Source organism: Pimephales promelas, chromosome 5, assembly GCF_988280905.1.
Source record: "Pimephales promelas chromosome 5, fPimPro1.hap1.1, whole genome shotgun sequence".
Lineage (NCBI taxonomy): Eukaryota > Metazoa > Chordata > Actinopteri > Cypriniformes > Leuciscidae > Pimephales > Pimephales promelas.
Window position 1 is genome coordinate 6747441 of NC_142773.1, and position 17203 is coordinate 6764643.

General features: G+C 41.8%; 2 pseudogenes across 1 annotated transcript; both read left to right on the forward strand.

Moving 5' to 3' along the window:
- Nucleotides 1-5874: 5874 nt before the first annotated feature.
- On the forward strand, nucleotides 5875-13507 carry LOC148981331 (uncharacterized; annotated as a pseudogene).
- A 116-nt stretch (nucleotides 13508-13623) lies between these two features.
- Nucleotides 13624-16733, forward strand: LOC120464156 (uncharacterized; annotated as a pseudogene). The gene is made up of 3 exons (XR_016168420.1): nucleotides 13624-13691; nucleotides 15132-16262; nucleotides 16617-16733. The product of XR_016168420.1 is annotated as an uncharacterized LOC120464156 (transcript).
- Nucleotides 16734-17203: the final 470 nt, after the last annotated feature.

Below are 17203 nucleotides of genomic sequence, written 5' to 3' on the forward strand. Positions count from 1 at the left end.
AAAGAGGCACCATCTTTCTTTCTTTCCTGAATAAATGGAAAATTAAACAAATCTGCCAGAATATCCATGTTTCTCAAAGAAAATGGGGGAAAAAAATCAGATTCCCTATAATGACACTAACCTGTTGAGAAAAGTCTATGATAAAAACTAATAATTTAGTGAATAAAATATGTTACATCCTATCTGATCGTCGCCCCGGTGACTTAAACCTTCCCTGCTTTCTTGTCTCTTTTGGGGGGATGTGTTATTCGTGGGCTTTGAAGCTTATATGTTAAATGTCGGATTGTCTCAGTCGTTACAAATGTAAAGATATAACAATATATAAAACAAATATATAGCAGATATAACCACAAATAATGTACACATTTTAAATGCATGGGATGGGAATAAGAGTAAATGACAGTGAACTTGGAATCCTGAAGTCATTTAATGTTGTTTCAGGGTGTTCTCACTCCTAATCCTCCACAACTTTGCTCACAGGCAGTGAACACTAGAAAGCCCTCCTGTTTGGGGGTATGAATGGACAGTTTTTTATTATTTCGTTCTTCTTAGCCTCTTCAATCCCCTGTCATGTGGTCTCAGGAGAGAGGGCACCTTCAGCTCAAACATAGGCTGGAGGAAGTCCAACTCAGTAAAGTCAGCATCTACATGGTTTAGTGTGAAGAACAGGCTCCTGGAGCCACATCGCAGCAAAATAACTGACATATAGCCCAACTTGGATGCCTTCTTGATCTTAACACAGGAGTACCCACCCCTCCAATTCAGCACATCTGCATTCTTCATTTCAACCACTTCCACCTTCCTGTATTTTGAGCTCCTCACAACATTCACAAAATCCTCAAAGTCATACAGCACACCTCCAGGTCGATTTTTCATCTCCTGCTCGGCACCATGGTGAAAACTGTCGGCACTCATGAATGTGTGTCCCTTTTCAAAATATTTCAGTGTGATATCCTCCATGGTGGTAGTATCACCATTTACAAGGCAGACCAGGAAGGATAGCAAGTACTAATTCTTAGTTTAGGCAGAACAATTGTCCACCCAGAAGATGCAGTGGCATATGTCCCTTTCTTTTTTAGTGCAGTCACATAGGCCGAGGTGATCTCTGCTGCACTTCTTCCTGCTGTGCCCTCAAGCCAGACCTCAGAGATTGTGGTTTTTTGTAATTTTTTTAAATTTAATTGGCTACTGAGGCAAAGGTCTCATGTAATGCCACAAAGCGCTTTGCGATATGAGGCAACATGAGGACTTTTTGAAGGTCCACACTGTTCACTGGTGTGTCCTCTGGCCTCAGTGCTTCTCTGCATCAGCCAGGTAAGTTTTCCTGTGCTGCAAGGCAGACTCTTTATGTCCATGCCACCTCTGGCACTGCAAGCAGTCCATGTAATGCATCCCCATCATGGCAGTATCCACAGGAATCAGCTGCAATATTTAAGGTTCAAGTTTTCCCTTTGCGCGTGCAAATAGTGGGCAGGCAATATTCTAATATTTTGTCTGCAAAATAGAAGGTGTTTCTGAGGGAGATATAGATCATTTACACCACACCTGTTTCATCCATGTTCCAGATGTCCTGTGTAGAAAATCTGTGTTTGTCCAGGATAGAAAACAAGTTGTCAAAAACATTTTGACGTTTGTCTCGCTTAAATTCATAGAGCCTGTCGGAGGCTCGTAGCCTGGGGGCTTCTTATGGAGAGAGTGGGGTGCCTCTTCAAACACGTGAACCAGTCAGGACCAGCCATCCCTTTCTCTGCCCAGGATTCGGGGTACCTGCAACTGTACTGCGGTGCAAAGGCAAAAGACCTTAACTTTGTATTTGGTTGAAAATGAGTTATTGATATTTTTGGCAGCAGAATTTTGGTCAATTCTGTCGTTTTTTCGAGAGAATAATGGTTTGTCTTAACAGTAACTTTTAAAAGCCCATGAGAAACCAAGGCAGAACCATATATATCCACAATAAAGGCTAGATGTCTTACGGCGGAGTTTCTATCGTCATCACCTGCGGTCATGTTGTCACAGGAAAGCAGATAAGATGAGTGATCAGCACGAACACAAATACCTGGGAAGAGTATTAACAAGCAGGGAACAAGTAACCAAGAACATTACAAAACCACAAGACTAAACACATGACCACTAAAAATGAACCCAAAGAAACACAGAACTAAACACGTGACAGAATAGCCCCTCTATGGAGCGGATACCAGACGCTCCACAAACATAAGGCCCAGGTGGTGGTGACACAGAGGGAGTCCAAGAGGGAGATGGGAGGGACAAGACAATGAAATAAACTGTGCCTGCAACCAGGGCGGGGCAGGCAGCTCAGGAACAAACTCAATGGCGCCCTCTACCACCTGTTCCAGGTCAAGTCTGAAAGCGAACTCCATGACGTTCTCAAAGACCGACTCTCGAACGACCTCTATGGCGTGCTCACGAACAAACCCTTGAGCGACCACCGTCGTGATCTCAAGAACAGGTTTCTCTGCCACAATCACAGGGACAACCTCCTCCGCGGCGATCTCGGAGACAGGTTCCTCCGCCGTGATTTCAGGAACAGCCTCCTCCACCGCGATCACCAGGACAGCTTCCTCCGCCGTGATCTCAGGGACAGCCTCCTCCGCCGCGATCTCCAGAACAGCTTCCTGCCCCTCGATCTCGGGAACACCTTCCTTCGCCGCGATCTCCGGAACAGCTTCCTCCACCGCAATCACCGGGACAGCCTTCTCCACCACGATCTCAGGGACAGCCGTCTCCACCACGATCTCAGCGACAGCCTTCTCCACAGCGATCTCAGGGACAGCCTCCTCCGCCGCGATCACCGGGACAGCCTCCTCCGCCGCGATCACCGGGACAGCCTTCTCCACCACGATCTCAGGGACAGCTTCCTCCACAGCGATCTCAGGGACAGCCTCCTCCGCCGCGATCACCGGGACAGCCTCCTCCGCCGCGATCTCAGGGACAGCTTCCTCCACCGCGATCTCAGGGACAGTTTCCTCCACCGCGATCTCAGGGACAGCCTCCTCCACCACGATCTCAGGGACAGCCTCCTCCGCCGCGATCTCAGGGACAGCTTCCACCACAGCGATCTCAGGGACAGCCTCCTCCGCCGCGATCACCGGGACAGCCTCCTCCACCGCGATCTCAGGGACAGCTTCCTCCACCGCGATCTCAGGGACAGTTTCCTCCACCGCGATCTCAGGGACAGCCTCCTCCACCACGATCTCAGGGACAGCTTCCTCCACAGCGATCTCAGGGACAGCCTCCTCCACCGCGATCTCAGGGACAGCTTCCTCCACAGCGATCTCAGGGACAGCTTCCTCCACCGCGATCTCAGGGACAGCTTCCTCCACAGCGATCTCAGGGACAGGTTGTGGGGCTCCTCTTGGACCGAATCCACATTGAATGGTGAGTTGGTTATGAAAAGGGCCAACATACTGTGCCAGTGTGTATTGCGGGGTATCAAATGGAATAAGTGAATAAAGGAACTTGTCGATTCCCCGACCAAACATGTCCTTCAAAGCAGCGTCCTCAATATCCACCTCCATGGCAAAATTCACAAAACTCCTGCACATACTCATCCATTGGACGATTCTCCTGGCGGGAGCAAAAAACTGCTGGATCCTTTGTCTGGTGAGTGCTTCTGTCACGGCCGGTTGAAGTGAACAAGAGAGTAGGATCCATTTGCATTATTTATTAAAAATACAAACTCTAACTACAAAAACATGAACTCAGGAACAAGAAACAAGATCAGGACAGAACAACCAGCTCACAAACATGCACTCACAAAGACTACACAAGACACACATGCTGCGTCCCAATTCGCCTACTTATACTACGCCCTAAAAGTATGTACTCTTTTTGTGAGGAAAAAGTACATACTTTTGAGTGTGTAGCAAAAGAGTAGGCAAGCTTTGGGACATACTATCACGTCATCTTTAACGGACGGCTCTGTCGCGTGCTGCGTGCATCCTGTCACCGTAAACTGCCCTGTCAATCATCTTGTCACAGTTAAAATCCTCCATTCTATCTAATTTTATTTCCTACCTTTTCGGAGAGCACGTTCATCTGCAAGTTGTGGCTCTTTCATGCTCTCCTCGTGTGTTTGCAATTTGAATATAATGATGCATTTAAAACGTAATGGCTAAACGTGTCTTTACAAAAGTTCACAGTGCTGCTGCAAATGCAATATAATGTGGACAACATTGACGGGCAATATCAGCCGTTAGAGTGTGCATCGATCTACACTTCGGATTCTGACCGGAAAAAGTAGACCATCCGGGTATCTTTGAAACACTCATTTCAACATACTACGATTTGGGACGTACTAATTCTATTTTCGAATACTATTTAGGACGGATAGTATGCGAATTGGGACGCAGGGATAGGCTTAAATAAGCTAACATAACGAGAGGGTGTGGTCAATGGGAAACACCTGGGAAGAGTATTAACAAGCAGGGAACAAGTAACCAAGAACATTAAAAAACCACAAGACTAAACACATGAACACTAAAAATGAACCCAAAGAAACACAGAACTAAACACGTGACAACTTTGTACCGCTGACATCAGTCCCTGTAACTTCTGATGTGCTCAGAGCTTTATCATGCTAAAATACGGTCAGAACATTTAGTGTGCTCTGAACCTGCTGCATCGACAAACGTACAATATCCATCACGAAGGATATATGCAGAGAATACAGAAAAACATGCCGTAGCAGGAAAATACAACAAAGAACTAAAGCTACATAACCTACATTGTAGGTTAGAGGAATCGAAAACCGTAACGACCGCGGAAATGGGAAACATGCATGCATGCAACTTTCTTTTCCAGTCCTTAAATTTTCCATGTCATGCTGTAATCTTGAAATTAAGTTGCAGCGTTTCCAACAGACCCATGAGGAACAAAGAGCTGTGTTTAAAAGATCCAATCCTAAATTTGAGAGTTTTCACACGATCTGTGGGGATCAGTGATGCGCGGGTCAATGTATAAACAAACCGCGACCGACCGACGTTTTCAACTACCCGCCCGCACCTCGGACCGCAAAAAAAGTAAAAAAATATTGTACCCGACCCGCTTCCTGACCGCATTTTTTAAAAGTAGTAAATGCTCATCGGAGCGTTATATGGCCATAGACGTGTAACAACACAGCATCGCAAGAAGACGCAGGCCTACACATAACAATGGCAAAGCCAGCACTTTGGTCATCATTATATTTCATTATTTCAGCAAATGTCTCCCACACTTTTACTCATTCTATTTGTGTATTTGCGGAGCTACCACTCCCCAGTCTTCACCTTTTCGCTTGCCGCCTCCATCTCTCTGTAGACTGTAGTGATCATAGACATGGCCGGTTCGTGAACGAATCGCTCTTTTGAACCGGTTCTTTTTAGTGAACCGGTCGAACCTACACTAAATCGAAATGAATCGTTCGAAACAGTTCGCGTCTTGCGTCAGTGCTGCTCCACAAGTTAGTTACTTACTTTCAGACATGCCTGACAGTCGCCTCCGAATCGAAATAAATCAATATCCAGAATTCTATTTTACTCCAGTAACTCCAACAGTTCACTGAACCGAGACATGTTGGTGCCACTGTTGAGAGAAGTGATGAGCACAAGCAGCTGATACCGCGCATAGATACTGCGTACTACCGAACGCACAGGGACAGCAGTTCTCGAATCACTAGTATAGAACCGAGAACTGTTTAGACTGAGCTTGTGTGTTATCTTCGTGCCAGTTATTCAGCCAATAATGTGTAGGGCTGTATATTTCATCAAAAATTGTGTCTAGTACTAATACAAATGTTTAATTGGCATCTTTTTTCAAACGACCCGACCGACCGCGACACGAATATCATTAAAAACATTTTTGGATGACCCGTAAATGCGGGTAACCGCGGGTGACCGCAGACACCCGTTCATTTCGGATCAACCCGCGCATCACTGGTGGGGACAGATAACCCAGTTTTTTAAATATAACCATTACACTTTTCAACAAAGCAAATAAAAACTGTTGCCACTCACATACTTTGCACATTACTATAATATCTGTAACTTTCTCACAGTTTTTTTCCCAGCGAATAGAGCAGGCGGCTACGTGTGGGGTCCGACATGCATGACGTATTTGTTGCGTGCGTGGGAAAGTGTTGGTGACGGGTTTGTCAACACACTGGCGTGCTGATATGAAGTTGCTGTCTGTGCAAATCTTTTCGATAAGTGATTTTAGCCGAGGAAAGATTGAACTTGTTAACTCATTTTGCCCACTTATGCTACATATTCAGATTGGCACAAAATGTAAATGTAGAGCATTCTCACGTTATGCATTCTCACTGTTTTTATTTTATGTAACCATCTTTTGTCATACGATGTCATTTCTTTGTAATCTTTAATAAATATAAGTTACCCAAAATGGCATCATGACTTTGCATAAACATACTCAACATAATTTCAAGTCAAGTGGCGTGTTATGTATACGCATTTTGAGCTATCCGCGTGTATGTCCATGCCGAAACGAACTGTCATCTTTTGTGTGTATGTCTACGCCGTTAAATGTCCGAGTGATTCCACATGGATGTATACGCCGTTAAATGTCCGAGTGATTCTGCGTGTATGTCTACGCCGTTAAATGGCGAGTGATTCCGCATGTATGTCTACTCCGTTAAATGTCCGAGTGATTCCACGTGTATGTCTACGCCGTTAAATGTCCGAGTGATTCCGCGTGTATAAGCTATATTTTTCTCCTAGGATGGTAGGGGAAGACTCATAAATGGTATTAACCCCAGTGACGGGTAGGTTTAGGGACGGGGTTGGGGTAGGTCATATATTTATACAGTAATGTAACGTTAAGTCAACGGCATTGATAAACACGCTGAAAAGCGATTATGTGTGTTGATAGCACGCCAAAAATGGACGTACGAATTGGCGTGGCATACATACCGTTCTGATTTCACACATTTTATCCATGGTATTGCTTGCACACACATCAACATCATAAAAAACCATAGACATCTAAAGCAGGATACAACGTTAAAATAGCCTAAATTATGAAGTTATAAAACTTTACTTTGCCCTCAGCCAAAACAATTTGCCAAGGAACAAATTACAGATTAATGAGACCAAAGATCGGCAGTTAGATATACACAAGACGAATTATATATCATGTTTAACCACTAGACATCAGAGCCAGCGGCAAACGCCAGAAGCTTTACAGTGGAAGTTCGATCATAGATTTGAGTTCGATGCATGATGTCTGTGGTTCGATGCGGCTGCTTATCTGATTGGCTTATGGGTAACCAATGATTTTAAACTTCAGAGAAGCACCCCCTAGTGAGAGAAAACACTTCTCTATTATGCCATTCCAGACTCTGTCTACGAAGCAAAGTGAAGTAGCAGTCTGGTATTACCAGGCTAGTCACTCGGGTGGTATGAAGTACAAAATTGTACCTTCTAACTTTGTACAATTTAAGGGATAATTTTGTACCCCAAGTTACAATTGTGCATACTACAATAAAAGCACAAAATTGTACCCTATTAAAATAATTGCCAGGGTACATCCCAATGACAAATAAGTTTTGAACCTATGGGGTGCAAAAAATATCTTAAATAAACTGGCTTACAGATATGCATATTTAACAGATTTTATTTAGAAACTTTCTTTTACAGAATTATTACATGAGATGTCACAGCATCAAGATAATCGCACAGAACATTACTCAGGAAATCTGAGTTATGAAAAAGTTATTTAAAACCGTAACACCTTAAAAACACTATCATCAGGACATTCTTCCTCAGCGTCTTCAAACAAAGAAAGAGGAACATCCGTAGTAGTCCGTTGTAACACTGTGTGTTTATGCTTTCGGTAAACATGACATCTAAAGGAATCATACTTTGAAAATGTTCTCTGACAGTCATTAAGTCCGCAAGTTATTGAAAAATGTGCATGAATGAGACCAATGTGCTGGATTAATTAATTTTAATATTGTGAATGTTCTCCGAGACCATTTAGGACAACAGAACGGGCGAGGCATTTTTGCAGATGTTACTGTAAAAGGTTGATTACTCTGGTAACTTTTGTAGGTAGAGGCTTGTCACCATCCACAGTAAGTTTCCCTAACCGATCTTGCTCTTTGGCCGCTACAGGTTTTAGACGCGGATCGTATGGAAATAGTACGAAGAGGCCCATTTAAAGTCCCATCAGACTTTATTTGTCCAAGGGGACTAGATGCCAGAGTATTTCATACTCTACACTCTAAAAAATGCTGGGTTACATTGAGTTACATTTTTAAATTACATTTTAACCCAATGCCTGGGTTTGTCCATATTTTACCCAAAATTGGGTTAAAACAACCCAGCATTTTTTAGAGTGTACAATTCAAAATGCTTTCAAATGGAGAGAAAATTATAAGAAGTTGGCTTGTTTACTTGTAAGCTTTTCAGTTTGAAAGCTATAAAGAGGGCCACAGTGATCAGTCCAACGTAAATGGTAGTTTGAGGAGTCATGATTGTAGCTCAGACCATGCCCAGTGCATGTTAAAATGTAGAGAATTGGACATGCGTTTACCGACAAATAATGACAATAGACCACCAGGAACTGACATTGCTGGAGGCAAAAAAACAGAAGGTGGCGAGATGTTCTCAAACGCTTACTTAAAAAAAACCTATTGCCTCAAGGAATTTGCCATATAGAGGCTCTTCACAGTGTCTTTTTGAGCCAGACAATGGCAACTTCTTAAAGGAGTAGTTCACTTTTCAAAAAACTTTTGCTGATAATTAACTCACCCCCTTGTCATCCAAGATGTCCATGTCTTTCTTTCTTCAGTCGAAGAGAAATTAAGGTTTTTGATGAAAACATCCAGCATTTTTCTCCATTCAGTGGGAACCAAACGGTTCAAGGTCCAAACTGTTCAAAGGGCTTTGAACGATTCCAGACGATGAATAAGGGTCCAATCAAGCAAAACGATCGCTCATTAAAAACAACAACAGCAACAAAGTTTAAGTTTTATAATCTTAAATGGTCGCCTTGTCTGTACTGCAATGCACGTTCGTGACTCTCCTGTTCGAACTCGTTCATCAAAATGAACGAATCTTAATTCCGAGTCATTTTGCTCATTCAACGAACAAAACGAACAAATTGACTCAGAAAAAAATGTGTTTGTTTAAAAGATACTTTATGTCCTAATGAGGTCTGAGTTTAAATAATTGTGTCCTTTCTTTTCACCAGGGAATGGCTGAGACCAATTTCTTCAGTGGCATAGAGATGACGACAGTGGGGATCAATGTTGTGAACGACACTGCCAACAGCGAACCCACTAACGTCGGAATAGTCATTGAGGGTGTGGTGGCACTTCGAGAACTTGAGAATGTAGCCCTTGCGTCTGCAATGTTGTTTGGACTCTTTTATGCATTAAAGCTACACTGTGTGATTTTTACCCCCATCTAGCGGTGAAAAGGCATATGACCATCCAGTGAATATTAGTTTCTGTTCCTCTCAATTCCGATTTCGTTTTAACTCCTACGGTGGGCAATGTAGTCCAAGATTAAAATGGATTCCAGTTCGACTTCGTCCATGAGTGTTAACTCAAACAAACGCGAAAAGCAAGCTTGAATTAACGGGTATGTCCCTCTTTGGCTAATGAACTTTCAAGATGGAGGGGCAACATGACGACCGACATTAGAACCCCTTACCCGTATGTATTTTCAATGGCATATTATACACTCACGAGAATACTTTATTACTTGAACGAAGTAAATATACATTAATGAGCACATATATTTTTGAAAGAACTAAGTGTTTTTAGCTAAGAATAAACTAAAAGAGTTACACAGTGGAGCTTTAAACATGTAGTTCCCTACAAAGCTTCGTTACACTTTTGAGGTTATTCAAAAGATAATCATGGAGGTGGATGCGAGGTGAACTGTCAGGAAAGGCTCAAAGCTTGAAAACTAGGCTCCACCAGTGAAGAGAGATGAGCTATGTTCTTGGCTCTTGGTTGTATTAGGACATGACTTTTGGCAAACTAATAGTCTCCAACTCTACATTGCTGGACTGAGTGGTGCAAAATGGTTTTGTCCAGTGATATTTTTCTTTTACAGTTGATTACTTCATAAGTCCCATTTGCATTTTACTTTCCCATGTGTTAATGTGTTATAGTACATTGTTCAAAATAGTCTGTGTTGTTTGAACGTGAATGGTCTGTGTTGATTTAACGTGAATGTTCTGTGTTGATTGAACACAATTGTGTTAGTGGCTACCAAAGCAAACAATTTGTGTGAAACCAATGTCCACTATTCAATTGAGTAAAGCCAATTAATTATTTTTTTTCAGTGTACTCCTTTAAAGGAAGTGGAGCTTTTATGCAGTTTTAATCCTGTGATGGAGAACCACCTGACCAAGATAACCGTTGAAAGCTCCCAAACGCATGATCTTGGACAGCAGACACAAAATGAACTGATCCAAAAAATCCAGACACAGATTCAGGAAGTGAAATATTTCTCTATTTTTCTTGACTGTACACCTGATATAAGCCAAAAGGAACAAATGTCCCTCATTGTACGAATTGTTGATTTGGTGCCAAAGCCAAATATCAAGGAGTATTTCCTTGGGTACATGGAAGAGGTTGACACAACTGGCCTGAACCTGTCTACTGTCCTTCTAGACAAGTTTAAGGAACTCGACATTCTGTTTGATAAGGCCTATGACAATGAAGCAAACATGAAGGGGGAAAAGCAAGGAGTTCAGGCCATGACTGCTTCAATTTACTTCCAGGGCGTTGTTTGTTCCTCACGCAGCTCATTCGATTAATCTTGCCATAGCTGATGCTTCCAAGTTGTCCAGGGATGCCACTCGCTTTTTTGACCATTTGCAGAAGCTATTTTGTTTCTTCTCAGGAGCTACATAGCGATGGAGCATCTTGAAAAAACACGTCAACCTGTGGAATCATGGAGTGATGTGAGGTGGGAGAGCAGGGCAAATTAAATTAAAGCAAATTAAAGAAATCAGAAATATGTAAAATATATATTTTTAGAAAATATACTTGAGTGCAATTATTTTAAAGTGTGTTAAAAGTTGTATTGTGAAAATAGGTAAAAGCATGATGCTAATATACTTTTAATATATTTTAAGATTTTAGTTAGTATTTGTGTAATGTACTATTGAAAAAGGGAATATATTTCAAATACAATAAAGTATTTTTTTTTTCATTAGGGATTGTTTATTCTTACCACCCCCGTGAAAAAACCCTGGAGCCGCCACCGTTGCCAGCTGATGTAAGAACGGACTTCATGGTCAGAGTCAGTTGTTGTCCAGGAAAAGGCTGGTGGGACATACCATTACTTTGGAATCCTGAAGTCAGTCAAGACCACTTTGGAGGCAAATAAGTCCAGCTTGGCTAGTGGTGAATGCCTAGAACTTTAAGCGAATGTACATGGGTTGCCAGTTTTTAAAAGTTCTTCCACCCAGTTCTGGCCCATTCTTGGAGTCATCAAGAACCTCACCAGCATCGGCCATTTGTGATCGGGCTTTTCTGTGGTACCAGAAAGCCATCACTCATTGAGTATCTGGAAGATTTAGTTAGTGAAGTTATTGCCTTGGAGAAAGGATTTACATTTCAAGGAATTACCATGAGGCACCAATTCACACCAACTGTGCTCAACCAGCCAGAACTTTTCTGAAGAATGTTAAAGGACACCCAGGCTATTCAGAGAGTGAGAAATGTATACAGGATGGGGAATATATGAACAATAGGGTGATATTTCCTCAAACGGATGCCCGCCTTTGGAATGAGAAAGACTTAAAAGAAATGGCTGATGAAGGGCATCATCTCAGATATTCACCTCTGGTTGCCAGATCTTTGGGCATGGTCAGTGGGATACCATTAGACTACATGCATCTTGTTTGCCTGGGTGTCATGAGGTGACTCTTGCACCTGTGGCTCAAGGGTCCACTGGCTTGTAGGCTCTCAGGTTTACAGGTAAAGATTCTCTCTGAGAAGATCTCGAAAATCAGAAAAAAGTGTTTGCACGAAAGCCAAGATCTCTGAATGAAGTAGACAGATGGAAAGCCTCTGAATTCCGTCGGTTCCTGCTTTATACTGGTCCTGTGCTCCTTAAAGATGTCCTGCATACTGCAGTATACCAGCACTTCTGTTCATACTGTTAAACAAAGCTCTGCTTGAAGCATACACTAATTATGCAAATTGTGTGTTTGTGTTGTTTGTTCAGCACTTAAGAAAGCTGTATGGTGACATGTACCTTTCCTACAATGTGCACAACCTTGTGCACCTTGCACAATATGTCAAGGTGCATGGAAACCTGGATTCCTTAAGTGCCTTCAAATTTGAAAATGTCGTGCAAAAACTAAAGAGGCATGTCAGGAAACCAGAATCTCCCTGCTGCCAGGTTGTGAAGAGGCTTGCAGAGAGAGATACGGTGAGATTGCAGGTTGCATTAATGAAGTACAATTTTTTTTTTATTTTGTATTAGGTGAATATGTACCTAATAGTACTATTTCAGAAGGAAAGCAAAACTGACCCGGTGGCAAAGGAGTGGTTGTCAGATGGTATTTCTTGGTGGCCCCCGTATAGTGACAAGATCCAGATTTTGAGAAGTGTTCAAAAAAAGGCCTGGAAACAATTTACTGCACGTGTGCTCTTCGAATCAGGTATTTTTTCTATGTAGAAATATGCAATTGAGGTTATGCTTTGTTATTTATTTGTTCTGAATAAATACTATCACTACATTATATTATACCTAGTTTAATAATAAACAGGCAAAATCTTGCTTACAGATTCAATTGAGAAAATAATATAAAAGTGGGAAAGGTCATGTGTAACATCAGACCTTAACACAGACGTTACACCTGTACGACAATGTAGGAAGTAAGCACATATTTCTTTGTTGAATATGAAATAATCCTCATTTAAGTCTGAGTTTTAACTGTATTGAACCGTGTCCTGTTCTGGACTAAACTGCCAGTGTGAAAGCACACAGTTCATATCTCCTCCATCTCAAGTCAAGTCGTCAAGTTTTATTTGTTCAGTGACAGCTGTCAGACTCTAAAATGGAGAGTGACGGGAGTGAAGCAAGTAGCTTTGCAACAGAGCGGCCATTTGAAGTCGAGGACTTTTCTCCCCCATATTCACCTGAAGTGGAGGAGGGTGAATTGCCTGTGTGGACACGATGAGCCGCTGGCTCAAACTGCAGTCTTAACTCCCACATCGCGATCGGCATCTTTTGATTTTTGTCGAGTTGATGTCAAATATGCTCTCTGTGGACATATATTCATATATTTTGCCGCCATGTAAAATAAATCAAGCATAATGCGCCGGCGCATTTGTCAACCCAAGAGGATTAACTTTAGCCTAACCATAAATTGTGATTAAAATATACATGATCACTCACATCAAGATGCCGCTGCGGTTGGAATCAATGCTGGAGGAGAAGTGTTTGGCACTGTGTTGCTTTTCACCGCGAGCTGTGTGGAGAAGCCCATGTCCACCTCTATTCCGTTACCATCCTGACCACTGTACTAAACACAGATAAATCTATGCTAAATTGAAGCCATCCTAAATGTACTATGCTACTAACTAACTAACTAGACTACACAAAATATTCTAAATTAAAGCTGCAAGCAGCGATGAAAAGGGCCCTTGCACCCGTGCTGCCGCCACCCGGCAGTTTTAGGAAGACAGAGCATGGTGGGCAGTATGTAATGATAATAAATATAGGAGGACTATGTCAAAGTATTTGTATTTGCCAAACTTCCTGCTACCAGCGGGTGGCGCTATTGCTATAACCAAATATGCTACCAGCGGGTGGCGCTATTGCTATAACCAAATATGCTACCAGCGGGTGGCGCTATTGCTATAACCAAATATGAGCATGGTCATGTGTTCAGGAGTGGACTCTTATCAAACATGTGAAGTTTGGGGCAGATCGGACATTGTATGCCTGAGTTACTGCAGGCTGTCTGTGGATACCTAGCGACATCGGAACTGCAAGCAATATTGAACTATATGACATATTCATCCCAAATCACCAAAAGGCTGAAATTGGGTGTACATTTGTAAGGCCGCCAAGGGCACACCCTTTGACGAAAACTTCACAATTTAACGTCGCAAAGGAATTAAGATTACACTCACCAAATTTGAAGAGAATCAGATCAAAACTATAGGAGGAGTTCGTTAAAGTACAACCTGTAGCAGAGATAGCGTGGGTGCTTGGGTGCGGCCGCCCCAGGGCCCCGTGCCAATTAGGGGCCCCTCAAACGCCGCCGATCTTGCGTCACTAGGCGCGTTTCCATTACAGATTTGCGCAAAATTTTGCGATTTTTCCAAATGTCGATAAAAAACTATTGCGAAATGACGGTGTTTCCATTAACCGATATTATGTGACTAAAACATCTTTTTTTTCCTCTCGCGATAAGTCATTCCAAAAATCATGGCAGCGGCCAGCGGACTTTGGTATTCACAGCCGTGTACCTCACTAGACATTATTATTATTATTAATGGAAGGAGACGTGGTGTGTTTTCCCAGCATTAATGGCAGGGAAAGACACGGAGTTTCTGGGTGTTTCTCCCTTATTTCTGCTTTGATGTCTTGATGGCATTTCTTTGAGGTTTGAGGAGGCTATTCCTGTAATTATTGTTTCTTTTTTTTTTTAATTAATTTAATAAAGAACTCTATCTCGTATTATGTCCAAACGGTCGTTGCAAAACGAAAAATGAACGGTTGTTGTATTTTTAAAACGCAAAGTTGAACACCAACATTTTAGTTTGACCACACCAATGCTGCGCTATATACATCTCAACGAATTTTCTGATATTTGTTTGTGACTTTTTGCCCCCTTTAAAACATTTAAAATATTCACAAATTAATATGGGAAAAAATTTAGATTTTACTGGTTTTCTAAGACATTTAGAACCTGGATATTTATGATAAATTAGAACCTGGATATTTATGATATTTTTCCCGCAGTGCTGTATAGGCTAGGTGAGTTATTATAAATGCGTCTGAAAAAATAACGAGCTAAAAACATAATCTCCGGATGCACCTTTAGAGAGAACTGCCTCTCATACGGATTACATAATCAGAAGGTATTAGCTTACGATTCGAATTTGTTCTTTTTAAAGTGGACATTTAAAGCTTTAGTCTGGGTCATACTGCCTATGAGAGTTGTGAAAGATGCTTAATCAGAGGTACTCGCGTTGAGAGAGGAATAGTTTTCTGTGAACAGGAATGCACTTCTCGAACAGATGATGGTTTCGCCAGAGTGGAATACAGTAATCACTAAACTGGTATCAACCCCTTCATTGCAGCAGGAATTCCTTGTGTCAGTTCCTTTGTGCTAGATTACATGCATGTCGTCTGCTTGGGAGTAGTTAGGCGCCTGTTAATTTACTTGACTCGTGGCCAAAATGTCTGTCGTTTATCTGTGAGGCAAAAGGATGCAATTTCACAAAAACTAATTGCACTGAGAGGGAAGATGCCAAGTGAATTTGCTCGACAACCGTGGGGTTTGCATGAAATTGACAGGTGGAAAGCCACTGAACTAAGGCAATTTTTGCTGTACACGGGTCCTGTGGTTTTGAAAACCGTGTTGTCCCCGAAAAATACGAACATTTCTTGTCGTTGACAGTATCCATGTCGATAATGCTGGAGTCAGATGAGCGAATTCGAAATGCCTATCTCAAATATTCTCAGGACCTTATCAAACACTTCTGTGCTGACCTGTATGGCAAGACCTTTCCTGTATACAACGTACATGCACTAATTCATCTCAAAGAGGATGCAAGCCACTTCAACTGTTCCTTGAATGACATTTCCTGTTTTCCATTCGAAAACTACCTACAATAAGTCAAGAAACACGTGAGGAGCAGGAGAAGTCCCTTGGAACAAGTGACTAGGCGTTTGTCTGAAATCAAGCAATCAAAAGTGGACAAGAGCCAAAAAAATCCTGAAGTGTTTGTCTCTGTTAAAGAAAAGGACAGTTGTTTTCTTTTGAGGGACAATATAGCTTTGCATTTGTTCGACAGAAAAATGCAGATGGGACTTATGCTTGTGAAATTCTGCACCAGCGTCGCACTTCACCGCTATTTCACCAACCGTGTAGCTCTGGACTTCTGAACATAGTGTGCATAGGAAATGGTCATGTCGGGATGAAAAATGCATTACTGCAAGAAAGAGATCTGTTCCAGAAGGTGGCCTGCCTCCCACAAGAAGCTGGTGGTTTTGTCCTCATACCCCTTCGCCATGGTCTGGAACACACACATTAAGGTTACTTTTTTTCTTTTTTAGATTCCATCAGAGATCATCATAGTTGATCACCTCTTTCAATCCGTTTGTTTTCTATATCTTCCTTGGTGACTCCTGCATGCCCTTTTTTACTGCATCCATAAAACTCCTCATGAGCGCTCACTAAAATGAGCGTTATAAAAACAAAAAAAGCTATAAAGGACAAAATTATCCCCCAGGATGATTGGATGACATTCTCATTAATTAAGATAAAAGTTCAGGCAAGTTTTGTAAAAAATTCTGTTCATCAAATAGATTCATAGAAAATTAAATGCATTGCCATGTCAAAATATTGTTGGATTCTTTTTGTTTTAAGTTGAACTGTCTAATTTATAGATGAGCGTCGTGAATGTGACAACTACAACCTGACCAGCCAGGCAGAGGAGGACGATGATGAGGTGGTTAGATCGACGAGGAAGCGCACTAAAAAAGGAATTCCGGAGGGTTTTGTTAGAACCGGTATGTTTCTCATTCTCAGATACTTTATACATTTGAAATATAAAATCAATTGATACAAATTGGGCCTGAAATTTGGGACTTAAATTTTATTTTATTTGAGAAAAGTTTTTTTTTTTTTTTTTGCAGAATTATCTCATTCGGATGAGTGTGTCTGATGTAATGGTTTTCTCCTAAATTAATTTATAATGGCAGTTTAAAATGAATCAAATTCTTGTATATATTTTGAGATGGATATCCTTAGCTTTACCTCTGTATGTCAAGAAGCTACCCCCCTTCCCTACTGCACCAAGGAAGCTACAGTCCATTGAGGACACAGCATGTTTCACGATACTTGTGAGTACTGATGACAACTCGCGTAAATAGTGTGTTGTGTACAAAATTAGTCACAGGCTCATGCATGTGTTTTAGCCCATGCAGATGGTGCCATGTCTGGCCAAGTGGAGCATGTGGACAGTTTTGGTTTC